This window comes from Erinaceus europaeus, chromosome 10, assembly GCF_950295315.1.
Source record: "Erinaceus europaeus chromosome 10, mEriEur2.1, whole genome shotgun sequence".
Classification (NCBI taxonomy): domain Eukaryota; kingdom Metazoa; phylum Chordata; class Mammalia; order Eulipotyphla; family Erinaceidae; genus Erinaceus; species Erinaceus europaeus.
Genome location: NC_080171.1, coordinates 24,001,813 through 24,014,400, shown reverse-complemented (window position 1 = coordinate 24,014,400; position 12,588 = coordinate 24,001,813). Strand labels below are relative to the sequence as shown.

The following is a 12,588-nucleotide window of genomic DNA, read 5'->3' as shown; positions in this document are numbered from 1 at the left end:
TGAGGACAGTGAACTACTATTCTCCTAAGGGCTAAATCCCCACAGATTTGTAGTATGCAGCTGAGACTAAATACTAACACTGGGGCTCCCAACCCTGGTAACTGTCTACTTCCAAGGAGCTACTTGGATTTGAGTAATGAACATCTCAAGTAGTGACCCAAATTGTAAACAAATATCTGGAGAGATCTTTCCACTTAATTTTCTCTTTTTAGGGCCTTTTGTGTAGCCCACTTGGATAGAAATGTTTCTTTGTTATTAAGTCATAATCTGATATAATGACTTGACTGTAAGCCATTTATTTGGGATACAATCCCACAGAGCAGAAGTATGGCACAAGGAATGAGAGAAAGTCAAGACAAGGTTGTATGGTTGAGTTAGGTATTGGCATGGGCTCAAAACTTTCTGTGAGGAAGTCTGGTGGTAGTGCAGTGGGTTAAACACACGTGGCATGAAGAGCAACTTGGGCATAAGGATCCTGATTCGAGTCCCTGGCTCCCCACCTGCAGGGGAGTCGCTTCGCAAGCGGTGAAGCAGATCTGCAGGTGTCTATCTGTCTTTTCCCCTCTCTGTCTTCCCTTCCTCTCTCGATTTCTCTCTGTCCTATCGAACAATGATGACATCATCAATAACAACAATGATAACTACAACAACAATTAAAAACAACAAGGATAACAAAAAGGGAAAATAAATAAATAAATAAATAAAACTTTTTTGTGAAAGGGACTGACCAAAGGAAGAAGCATTGACTCCCTTGCTCTCACGGGTTGAGACATTTGCCTTTTCTGGTTTATATGTGTGTAAGTGCTGAGCAGATATCCAAGTGCACTCACAGAAGGCAGTCAGAGAAGCCTTGAGGAAGGAAATAAGAGAAGCCATGCACAGTTTGAGGTGAGGTGCTATCAGTGCAAGGAGGGAGCCTGAAGAGACACTTTCGTTGAACCCATGATTCAAACCAGAGAATGTGAAATGAGGTTGCAGCTGTGTAGAACAAGGAAATAAGCTCAAAAATGACTGAGCAAAGTGGGACATAGAAATGTTTAAAAATATTTTCCTTCCAATTAACAAAGTAACACTGATGGTTTTGGAACAGAAGTTAATTTGTTTAGCTACAAATACAATCTTTCTAGTATACTTTGCTTTATAATCTAATATTTAATCCTGCTGTGGTACTGTGACTCTTACCATAATAGATGCTAAAAAAAAAAAAGGTCATTCCTTTCTTCTAATTACACAACAATATGCATAAGCACAAATACACAACACAACACATGTACACATCATTTTATCTAAAACAAGAGAAAAATCTCTTAGGAAGTGCTTTGATTCCATTGTAGGCTTATGCCTGTTTAAGATGAGCCTGTGGCTCTGGACTTCAAGCTGACCTAGGACCTCCCTACTTTCCCAAAACACCTGTTTTTGAGTCTGACATGTATTTCTATTTGTTATTCTGATGAGAAGGCATAGAGGATGCTTTATTGTGGCACAGCTTCTTAAATATAGATCTGTATACATATCCTTCAGGTAGATAATTGTTATTTCTGCTTTGTGATTTTCCTTCACACTTATTATCTCCAAATACACCACATGCAAATACAAAACTATTATGTTGCGTGCCCTACTAGGATGAAAGCTTCACAAAGAAAGGAACTCTTGTATCTGTCTACTTGTATTGGTAATTGGCTCATAAATGTCACTTAAGAAATATTGTTGGAATTAGGGAATAAATATTTAGATGAAATCCAAATTTCAAATATATTGACTGGGGTGGTAGAGAAAGCATACTGGTTATCTAAAAGACCTTCATGGTGTGCGGTGGCGGCAGCTGCAACAGTAGAGAGTTTGGCGCTGTGTCTCACACCATTTTGTTGGTACAACCTACCAAGAGGCTAAAAGGCAGAACTTATGCAGACTATGAATCTCTGAATGGATGGATGCATGGAAGGTGTTTGTGAAATGTATGAAGAGTATCTGAAAAGGATGAATCCCAATAATCCCTCTATCACATATAATATCCCTCAGTTGTTTGATTTTATTGATGATCTGGCAGACCTCAGCTGTCCTGTTTATCGAGCTGATATCCAGACATACCAACCTGATAACAAAGACTGAATTAAAAAGAAGATCTACGTGCTTTTTCGTCGACAGGCCCAACAGGCTGGGAAATAATCAGGCTGGAAGCATTAGGGGGATGGGGATGGGCTCAGAATACAGATGGGGACAGCCTCCTATAGTGAAAGTTTTATATTATGGTAATCTGTTGTACATGCTAACCAATACAGACTGTGTTAGAGAAAATGTGGGGATCTTGTTCAAGCTAAAATCTCCTTGCCCCTTTCTCCCACTTTTTCCTTTTTTTTCTTTATCTTTTTACTTATAAAAAGGAAACACTGACAAAAACCATAGGATAAGAGGGGTAAAACTCCACACAATGCCCACCACCAGAACTCCATATCCCATCCCCTTTCCTGATAGCTTTTCTATTCTTTATCCCTCTGGGAGTATGGACCCAGGGTCATTGTGGGATGCAGAAGGTGGAAGGTCTGGCTTCTGTAATTGCTTCCCACTGAACATGGGCATTGACAGGTCGATCCATACTCCTCTCCCTTACCTTTTTATTTCTGACTGTCTCTAGCCAATAAATAAAGATAATAAAAATAAATAACAAAAATCCCAGTAGGAGGAAACATTTTAACTTCACCACAAGGTGGTGCTATATAGCTTTATGAGTAAGGAAGAGTAAGCAAGCTCATTGAACAAGAATACAAAATACCTCAGAGAAACTTGAAGAGCATCGAGAGAGAGGTGATGTGGCCGTAGAAAGTTACAAGTCTTAGTTTTAAGAGAAAGTTACAAACTTGTAACTCCTAGCAGATAAAATACACATCCGTTAACAAGATCTTATGTTCTAGTATATAAAATGTTACTGATAAAGGATCTATTTTAAAGTAACATATAAACACACACCATAGGTTTTGAGAACATATTAGTTAAGAAACACCCCAAATATTTATTATATACAATATCACAGATTTTCTTTAGCACAGAGATGGTTCATTGTAGTATCATATTTCTTTCCAAATGATTCTTGTGAATGAACAAAGGTCGCTAGGGGTCTGTTTGTACTTTAACTTCACTGTGTATTTTTTAAAAAAATTATCTTTGTTTGATAGAGACAGCCAGAAACTGAGAGGTAGGAGGAAATGGAGAGCAACAGAGAGACACCTGCAGCACTGCCTCACCACTTGTGAAGCTTTCCTCCTGCAGGTGGGGACTGGGGGCTTGAACCCAGGTCCTTGAGCATTGTAACGTGTGCTCAACCAGGTGTGCCACCACCTGCCCCCCGTTGTGTATTTTTAAATGTAGACATAATACTTAACATGAACTGAATGCAAGTTAGATTCAATCATTTACTAGATATACATTGTAAATCAAAAGTAGAAGATAAAAACCCTTGAATAGGAACTGAAAAGTCATACTGGAAACTGAACATACAACAAATCAAGTGAAACAGAGTTGGTTATGATGGCAAAAATCAGGACATACTTTGAAACAATTTACTTTAGTGGGATAGGAGGGAGGAGTTGGTGGTGAGAAGTGGATAATAGTAGTGATGAAATATGATGTTCATGGGATAATTGTTAAAGTGAGGTCACAGGTAAATGGGGGCTCCTTAGATAATCTACTCTTGTCTTTTCAAAATTACATAAATTAAATCATATATGCTTAAAATGACATACGTTTAAAGGACTGTCTGAGCAAATTTATGATGATCATAATCAGGTGTAGGCATACATATCACTATAGAACTAAGGGGAGGATGAATGTGGGGGAAAAAGTTATAAAGTACAGGAAATGAATAAACTGGAGGAAAGTGTGACACAATCTGTATTATTCAACCCTCATTTAAACTCTTCTGGTGAGAGGGAGAGTTCATTTCTCTGTTAAATCTCAAAATCATTACCTAGGAGAATTTAAGATCTCCTGGTCTGATTTTTGAAGGTAAGTATATTTGTGAGATGATTGGCAAGAAATTAGGCAAAACAAGATAATTTTTTTCCTTAGCATTTTTAAGAGAAAGAAAAAAGAAAATGGTCTTTCTAATTTGTTTTGGAAATCTTCTATTCACTTAAAAAGAGAGAACTTATTTTTTTTATTATTTGTCTTTCACTTGAAGATATGTTTAGAGTAATCTGTTTTATTTCCATGGACAAAAGAAGATCCTCCAAGCTTTTGAAAATTGTACGACTATGAAATTTAATGTTCTGAAAAGTTTAAATGAAACTGTGATTTTATTTTTGCCACCAGGATTGTTGCTGGGGCTTGACCTCTCTGTGACTCTACCACTCTCAACAAATTTTTTCTGAGAGAGAGATAGAGAGGAAAGAGGAGAGATCCCTGTAGCTCTTGCCTATAGACAGAGATTAGGGACTTGAACCCATGTCCTTGTTCATGATAACCTATGCACTCCACCATGTGTGCCACCACCAGGCCTGAAAATATTGTTTGTTTGTTTTTTATTGTTGCCAGGGCTTTACCACTCCAGGCTGACATTAAAATTTTTATTTGTTTGCTTGTTTATGATGGGCACAGAGAGAAATTGAGAGGAAAGGGGGAGGTGGTGCTGGGAAATTGTGCAGATGCAGTCACATCAGCCATGTTGTCCCCTCAGGCTACTGCTAGTTCCCGCGAGAGTTGGGACATTCTCGGAGTGCCTGTTCTGCCATGTTGTGCCCTCAGGGCATTGTCTATTTCCCCGTGATATTTGGAGTGCTTTGGTTACTCCTCCCCCCTCCCATTCTCATGAGAGTTATTATCCTATTCTGGAGTGCTATGGTTACTCCTCCCCCTTCCCATTCTCGCAAGAGCTACTCCTATAAAAGCCCTTCTTCTTCCGCACCTCGCTCTCTTGCCAGCGCTTCACTTTGGTGTTCAGACACAGGAAAGGTTACTGCATGAGGCGGCCATTTTTGCTACCTCCACGTGGCCCAACCTGCTTCTCTCTCACCCAAGTCTGAGGTGCCAGCACAAATAAAGATTTGTGTTTCCTCTTCGCTCCGGACCTCCTCTCTCTTCTCCGTGGCACACAAAGAGAAAGACAGAGAGACCCAGTTTCACTGCTTGTGAAACTTCCCTTGGCAGGTGAGGATGAGGACTGGGGCTTGAACCTGGGTCCTGTGCACTCTGTCAGGTGTTCCACCACTTGGCTACCAGATTGACATTTTCGTATAAAAAGAATCAGAGAGTCTATGGCCATGCCACCCTGAACACGCTCAGTCTCCTCAGACCTCTGAAGCTAAGTGGGGTTTGGCCTGGATTGTACTTGGATGGGAGAAAATCAGAGACAAAGAGGGAGTGACCACAGCATCAAAGCTTCCCTTTGTACTTACTATAAGGAGTGGTGCTTGAACCTGGCTCATGAGATATCTTGCCAGCCTGAAAACATGTTTTTTTTTTTCAAAGTCTGTGAAGATCTCCATTTCTTATCTAACTATAAGAGAAAAAAAAAATACCACTAATTTAATTTTTCCTAGCAGCCACAGTTTCTTAAAAAGTTTTTTTTATGCAGGATAACATACTCAAACACCTTATTTTAGTTTTACAAGAATATGTAGGACTCAGAAAATACTCTCTTGAATAAAGAAACAACATATTGATAAAAATGTTCTGCAGGGTTGGGAAAAAGACATAACGGTTATACAAAAAGACTTTCGTGTTTGAGGCTCCATGGTTCTAGGTTCAATCCCCAGCACCACCACAGTTGAGTACAACAGGTAAAACAAAACAAAACAAAACAAATGCAATTCATTTTTATTTAAGTCAAAAGACCTTCTACCCAATTATTAGTGCAATCAATTCTTATGTTCATGTGGTGGGGTAACATTTTCAATGACCTCCAATTTAAGTAGTGCCATTGGTACACTGCTCTTTCTCCCATACTCTGCTACTACTGATTCAGACATAAGATTGGAATCTAGAAAGAGGAAAATACTTAGATGAAGTGGAAAGTCTTGCACTGAGAATGGGTCTGCCTGTGTTTAACTTGCTTTCACTGCCCATGATTTCTCTGGAGGCAAGGGTGGCAAGTTTCTGCACATATCAGAAATACCAAGCAGAAGGTGGGGATCTGCCATGGAGCCTGCTGTAGCAAATGACACCGTTTAACTGGGTATCACAGGTCAGGGTAGAAGAGGGGAAAAGACAGGCTCCTAGAGGAATTTTCAGGATTACTGAGGCCATCGCAAGGCTGAACCATTAAGGGAGTTCCACCTGGTTCTAACCAAGTTGAAATACTACCCAAAGAGATCTTGTTATGAATTAAATTCATAAACATGACCTTTGCCAGGCTGACAAAAAGCATTAACTAAGCCAAGAAAACCTCAACTTCTAGACTTTGATTTCTCCAGGATGAAGAAGTGGAGCCTTAGATGTAGTTCACCTTAACTAAGAGTGTCAATAGAGAAAGTTCCATTTTTACCACAAGTAGAAGCAAGACTGTGAACTTATGTTCTCACACCTGTGATTAAATTCCGTTAAACAGGATAAAGTTTCTGGAACCAAGATAAAACAGAAGAAACTTTTGTCCCTACCTAGTAACTAAATTATATAAACAGGGAAAAGGTTATTAAGTAACTTGAAAGGAATGTAATATAAGAAGGCTAATGGAATTTTTAATTAAAAAGATCTTTCTAAGGTTGTATAAGAAGTGAACTTTGGTCCAAAACTCCTTCTCTTACCCTGACTCCAGTTTGCTATAAACATACTACATTGTGGTCTGGGAGGTGGCACAGTTGCTACAGCACTGGACTCTCAAGCATGACATCTCAAATTCAATCACTAGCAGCACATGTACCACAGTGATGTCTGGTTCTCTCCCTCCTCTTATCTTTCTCATTGGTAAATAAAATCTTCAAAATAATTGCTACTTTCCTTGGAAGGTGTCTGGTATAGTTTTGGATCCCAGTCACCTCAGTCTTTCTGTTTATTATTGGTTGTCTATTCCTGAAGAATTCTCTGATTTCAACACCATGCTAGTGGCCAAATCTCTCTCCCTGACCTGTCCATTTCATGTCTCATTTGACCTAACCCTCGTCAATGTACTCCTTTCAACTATTTGCCTGCTGACTTATTCTTACTACCTTATAACTTTGCGTGCCCTATGCTGTATAACTTCCATGAGACCCCTGAAGTCTCCTACAACTCTATATCTTTCTGGAGCTTTTAGCAGCAGCAGTAGCATAGGGGAGTGACCAGACATCCTTCAGCACTTACCAGAGAAGATCCTGGAACAATCAGTGATCCAGAAGTCACCACAGCATTTAAGAACTTTATCTCATATCTGTTATCATCAAAACATTTATTTACTGCTTTTGCCCTACAACCTGACACACAGAAGAGATATACCCTTGGGAAATCAAGTTGATTATATATACCAAAGAAGGAATCACGTGAAACCTACACATCTGAATATAGTCTGCACACTTTTAAATCCTACTTTATGTACATTTATGAACATTTTTGTTAAGAAGCTAAAGACATTTTTTTCAAAATCAAGGAACTAGAGAGGTGACTCAGTGGTAGAGTACGCACCTTACATGCCATATACGTGGCCTCAGGTTTGATTCCCAGCATCACATGAGAAAGGGACAAAGAAGTTCTTGTGCTTTGACATTATTTATATTTAGCTGTGTCTTATAAAGTAATGTCACTGGTTGCTTTTGTTCTCCCTGGTCTAAGCTTTTAAAAGAGTCAACATTTCAAAGAACAAGTCATTATTAGTAATGTATCAACAATTTAAAACCACTGTTAAAATTCAGTCTGATTACACATTTGAGGTTTTGTTTTGTTTTTTTACCTAAAAACATAAAAATTTGTATTAGTGATTTAATAATGATTAACAAGATTGTAGGATAAGAGGGGTACATTTGAAGTCTTAAGTGTTTAGATTAAAGGACATAAATTATGGTGATGTTGTGTTAGGAAATCCTAACAATGCAATGTTCAAAGTTGACCCAATTGCCAAATAATTTTATTATAGCAATAACTATCTATTGCCTTTTTAAACCCTAACACAGCTGGAACCTCCTGCTTGCTCTCCAAAGCCCATATTTCCCCCCAGTCCTGAAACCTCTAGGGTGGGGCTCACTTTCCTGCATGCTTCTCTCTATTCATACCACATTATACTGCATCTGCTAATCCCAACCTAATCAATGCAGTGCATACCACCTCAGCATGCTTCACTTTGGACTGTGTCCAGAGACATCAGGCATGGAATGTCAACCCTTCAGCCTCATTACTCGGTGAGACCTTTCCTTTCTCATAGTATTCCCTAATTCCATTTTGGGTGGTTCACTTCCAAGCAAAGTCCAAAAACCTAGATATAGACCAGGTCCCATGAGATAGGGCAGATGTGCACATGTATTCATAAATTAGGGCAAAATATATACCTAAAAGCAAAAATGCACAATAGTCTACAGTGAGTCAATATATGTAACAACCAAGTAGAAAGACCTAAAAAGACACCATAAAGTTCATAATGAAATAGTTTCTACTTAGACTTAGATACCCTCTTCACTTCCCTCAGTCACTCCAAAGCTAACCTTATCAAAGTAAGGATTTCAAATGCTGAATAAGGGCAAGAGACTGGCATACTTTAATGATGACTCTTTAGTCATTATCAAGCCACCCCATCAGCTGGGGCCCTATTCAGGGAGTCCTGAGATTCCCAAACAGACATGACAGGCCTAGACCTCAAATAGATCCCTTTTTCCATTGTTACTGGTCATCTCCATCAGGAACAACACAATAGACCCCTTTGTGGGCCCCCATAGGACCTTGCCTTCAACTTGGATCAACAACGGTAGAGAATGTTCCATCCTCGGAAGGGAGGCTGGACAACATATTCTATGTTCCACCTAAGGAAGATGGGTCCTGAAATTGGAGCAACTTGGAACATTCCTACTCATAATCACAGAATGTGAGCTCAGATCTACAGGGATGCAGAGGTTACATAGGCTCCTAAGATGAATATGGGCCCCAATGGGGTTGAGTCAACAATATTTATACACCTTTCCCATATTTGGGAACTACCCTCTTCCCTGATCCAGCTTCCTAGCCCTTTTTGCAGCCATGACATCATCTCCCCAGATAATAACTTGGATCCACCAGCATATTAGATTTCAGGCTCAGGGGAAAAAAATTAGTATAGTCATGGGCCCTTTGGAATATAACTAAAATAGGACTACTAGCTATCTTCAAAACAGAGACCCCAACTCTTCATCTGCACTATTCCAGCCTTTAGGTTCATGAATTGTCAACATTTTGTTTGGCTCTATATGTTAACTCTTTTTTCAGCCACCAGTTTCCAGATGCTAACATCATGCCAACTGGTCTTCCCTGGGCAGACGACCCCACCAATGTGTCCTGGAGCTGTGCTTCCCCAGAGCCCTGCCTCACTAGGGAAAGAGAGAGAAAGGCTGGGAGTGTGGATCAACTTGCCAACGCCCATGTTCAGCAGGGAAGCAATTACAGAAGCCAGACCTTCCACCTTCTGCACCCCACAATGACCTTGGGTCCATACTCCCAGAGGGATAAAGAATAGGGAAGCTATCAGGGGAGGGGATGGGATACAGAGTTCTGGTGGTGGGAACTGTGTGGAGTTGTACCCCTCTTATCCTATGGTTTTTGTCAGTGTTCCCTTTTATAAAAATAAAATAAAATAAAAATAAAAACCAGTAAAAAAAGAAGTTCTGGTGGTGAGAATTGTGTGGAATTGCACCCCTCTCCTATGGTCTTGTCAATATTTCATATATATATATATATATATATATATATATATATATATAAAATAAGTGGAGCTCCAAAAAATGTTGAACAGGTGCTTTCATCTCTCTCTTTCATAAAAAAAAAATAGGAAAAGAATTGTGAGCCAAGATTACTCTATAGAATTCCTGGTCACAAGGGTTATCGCTGGCCCACACTCCATTTCCTCATTCTTTGATCACTACTCCATGAATCAATATTCTGCTTTTCTCTGTTTACCTCTCCCTTGCTTGTATAATTAACATGTTTTTCTAAATACCTTCAGTTAATTAACTCTCTTACCCAATAGCCACTAATTATCCTTGAACTCTCCTCTACCCCTATCAATTCTCTTCATTCTTTAGATCCTTCACCATGAGGGTTCTGACCTTTGAAAGCCCACAATTATTATCACATGTGAAAAATGTCCTTTTGTTCACTTCTGCTATTTAAACACTGCTTTCTGTACAATAAATTGGATTTGTTCGTAGCTGAATGATCCCCTGGTCTCTGTTTGTGTAGTACCTAGCACTAGCATGAGAGACCAGCCAGGCTTACTCTGCTGCAAGGCCATCTATGTGAGTGCCAGCACCCTGCCATTTGATACTGCATCTGCTGGTCTCAACCAAGTCTTCAGACTGTATCCAGAGACACCAAGCCTGAGATGTGAACCCTCCAGCTCCAATACTCTGGTGAGACCTTTCCTAAGACATGGGACTCTCGGGGCCAGGTGGTGGCGCAGCAGGTTAAGCGCACATATTACAGTGCGCTAGGACCTGGGTTTGAGCCTTCGGTCCCCACCTGCAGGGGGAAAGCTTTGCGAGTGGTGAAGCAGTGCTTCAGGTGTCTCTCTCTCTCTATATATATATATCTATCTCTATCTCCCCTTCTCTCAATTTCTGGCTGTCTCTATCCAATAAATAAAGATAACAAAAAAATTTTTTAAAAAGACATGGGACTCTCTATTTCAATTTCAAATGGCACATTCCTTAACAAAGTTACAGAACGTAGATATAAATTCTGGGAACAGGGAACAGGGTACATAACACATGTATCTATAAGTTAGGGGGAAATGTATACCTTAAAGCAAAAGTATGCAGTAGTCTGAAGTGAGTAGACTTAGACTCAGTAAGTATAGCAAGCAAGTAGAAAGACATAAAAAAGATACTTAATCAAACATTGTCTAGTTGGGCCTAGATACCCTCCTCTCCAACCCCCCCCCCCACTTCACTTCCCTCAACCACTTTAAGTCTAACCTTGTCAGATAAAGTAAGGACTACAAAAGCTGGATAAGGGCAAGAGACTGGCACAATTTAATGTTGGATGTTTTGGTCATTACCAGACTAACACATAATCTGGGGTCTTAGTGAGGGAATCCTTGGATTCCTAGACCTCTAATAGGTCTCTCTCTCCACCATCACTGGCCACTTGCATCAGGAACATCATCATAGGCCTTCTTGTGGGCCTCTACAGGACCCTACCCTCAGTGCAGAACAGCAATCGTAGGGACTGCCCCACTCTCCAAAAGGAGGTTGGGACAACCTACACTGTTACTCAAGGAAGTTTGGTCTTAAAATGAGTGCAGCCCCAAAATATTCCTAGTTATGACCATGGAATGTGAGCTTAGACTGACAGAGATGCAGAGATTACACAGGCTCCTGTGCTAAATATGAACATATATATGGACCCAAGGTCAGACTGATGGGATCTACAGTTAATGGTATTTATATACTTTCTTAATATTTGGGAGCTACTCTCTACCCTAATCCAGCTTCTAGTCCTATTCTCAACTCTGACACCATCTTCCCAGACAATACTCTTAGCACACCTGCATGTTAGTTATTTGGGTCAGGAAAAATTACTAAAGTCATGGGTCTCTGGGAATATACCTAAAATAGACCTCCTAACTTTTTCCCACATGAAGAACCCTAGTTTTATCTTCTCTATTCTTACCTTTAGGTTTCTGATTATTAAACAATTTTTCCTGCTTTATATCTTAATACTTTTCGGCCACGAAGTTTTAGATGCTACCATGATGCCAACCTGACTTCCCTGGGCTGATGATCTCACCAATGTGTCCTGGAACTTCACCTTCTCAAAGCTGTATTCTACTAGGGAAAGACAGAAACAGGCTGGGGGTATGAATCAACCTGCCAATGTCCATGTTCAGAATAGAAGCAATTACAGAAGCCAGACCTTCCACCTTCTTCACCCCATAAAGAATTTTGGTCCATACCCCCAGAGGGATAAAGAATAGGGAAGCTTCCAATGGAGGTGATGGGATGCAGAAGTCTGGTGGTGGCAATTATGTGGAATTGGACCCCTCTTATCCTACAATCTTGTTAATCATTATTAAATCACTAATAAAATAAATAAATAATAAAAATAAACCAAGGACTGGGTTCAGCTACTTAGAAACATATGATATTGGCCTCCTCAGCAGGTCTAGGTACCTAATTTTGGGTATGAAGAATTGCCTTAATAAATTTCTTCTACTAAACTAGAAAAATTTATTTATTAATTAATGACAGAGAAGAGAGAGAACCATGCAATGTGGGGATTGAACTCAGAGTTTATGCTTGAGAATCTAACACTTTATCCACTTCACCGCCTTCTCTGCTGTCACTCCTACTTCTTTATTTCTAGAATGTTTTTTTTTATTTCTAGAACTTTTACTATGTCAACATATGTGTTTTATCAGTATCAATACCATTTAGCAGTGTGAATGTTGATTTATAGGACAGTTATTGTCACAAGGGTACAACTCTACAGCTCCCAAAGATTCATATA

At 39.7% G+C, this 12,588-nt stretch overlaps 1 pseudogene; it reads left to right on the top strand.

Moving 5' to 3' along the window:
- The first annotated feature begins 1,802 nt into the window (after nucleotides 1–1,802).
- Nucleotides 1,803–2,166, top strand: LOC103125312 (enhancer of rudimentary homolog; annotated as a pseudogene).
- The last annotated feature ends 10,422 nt before the right edge of the window (nucleotides 2,167–12,588 follow it).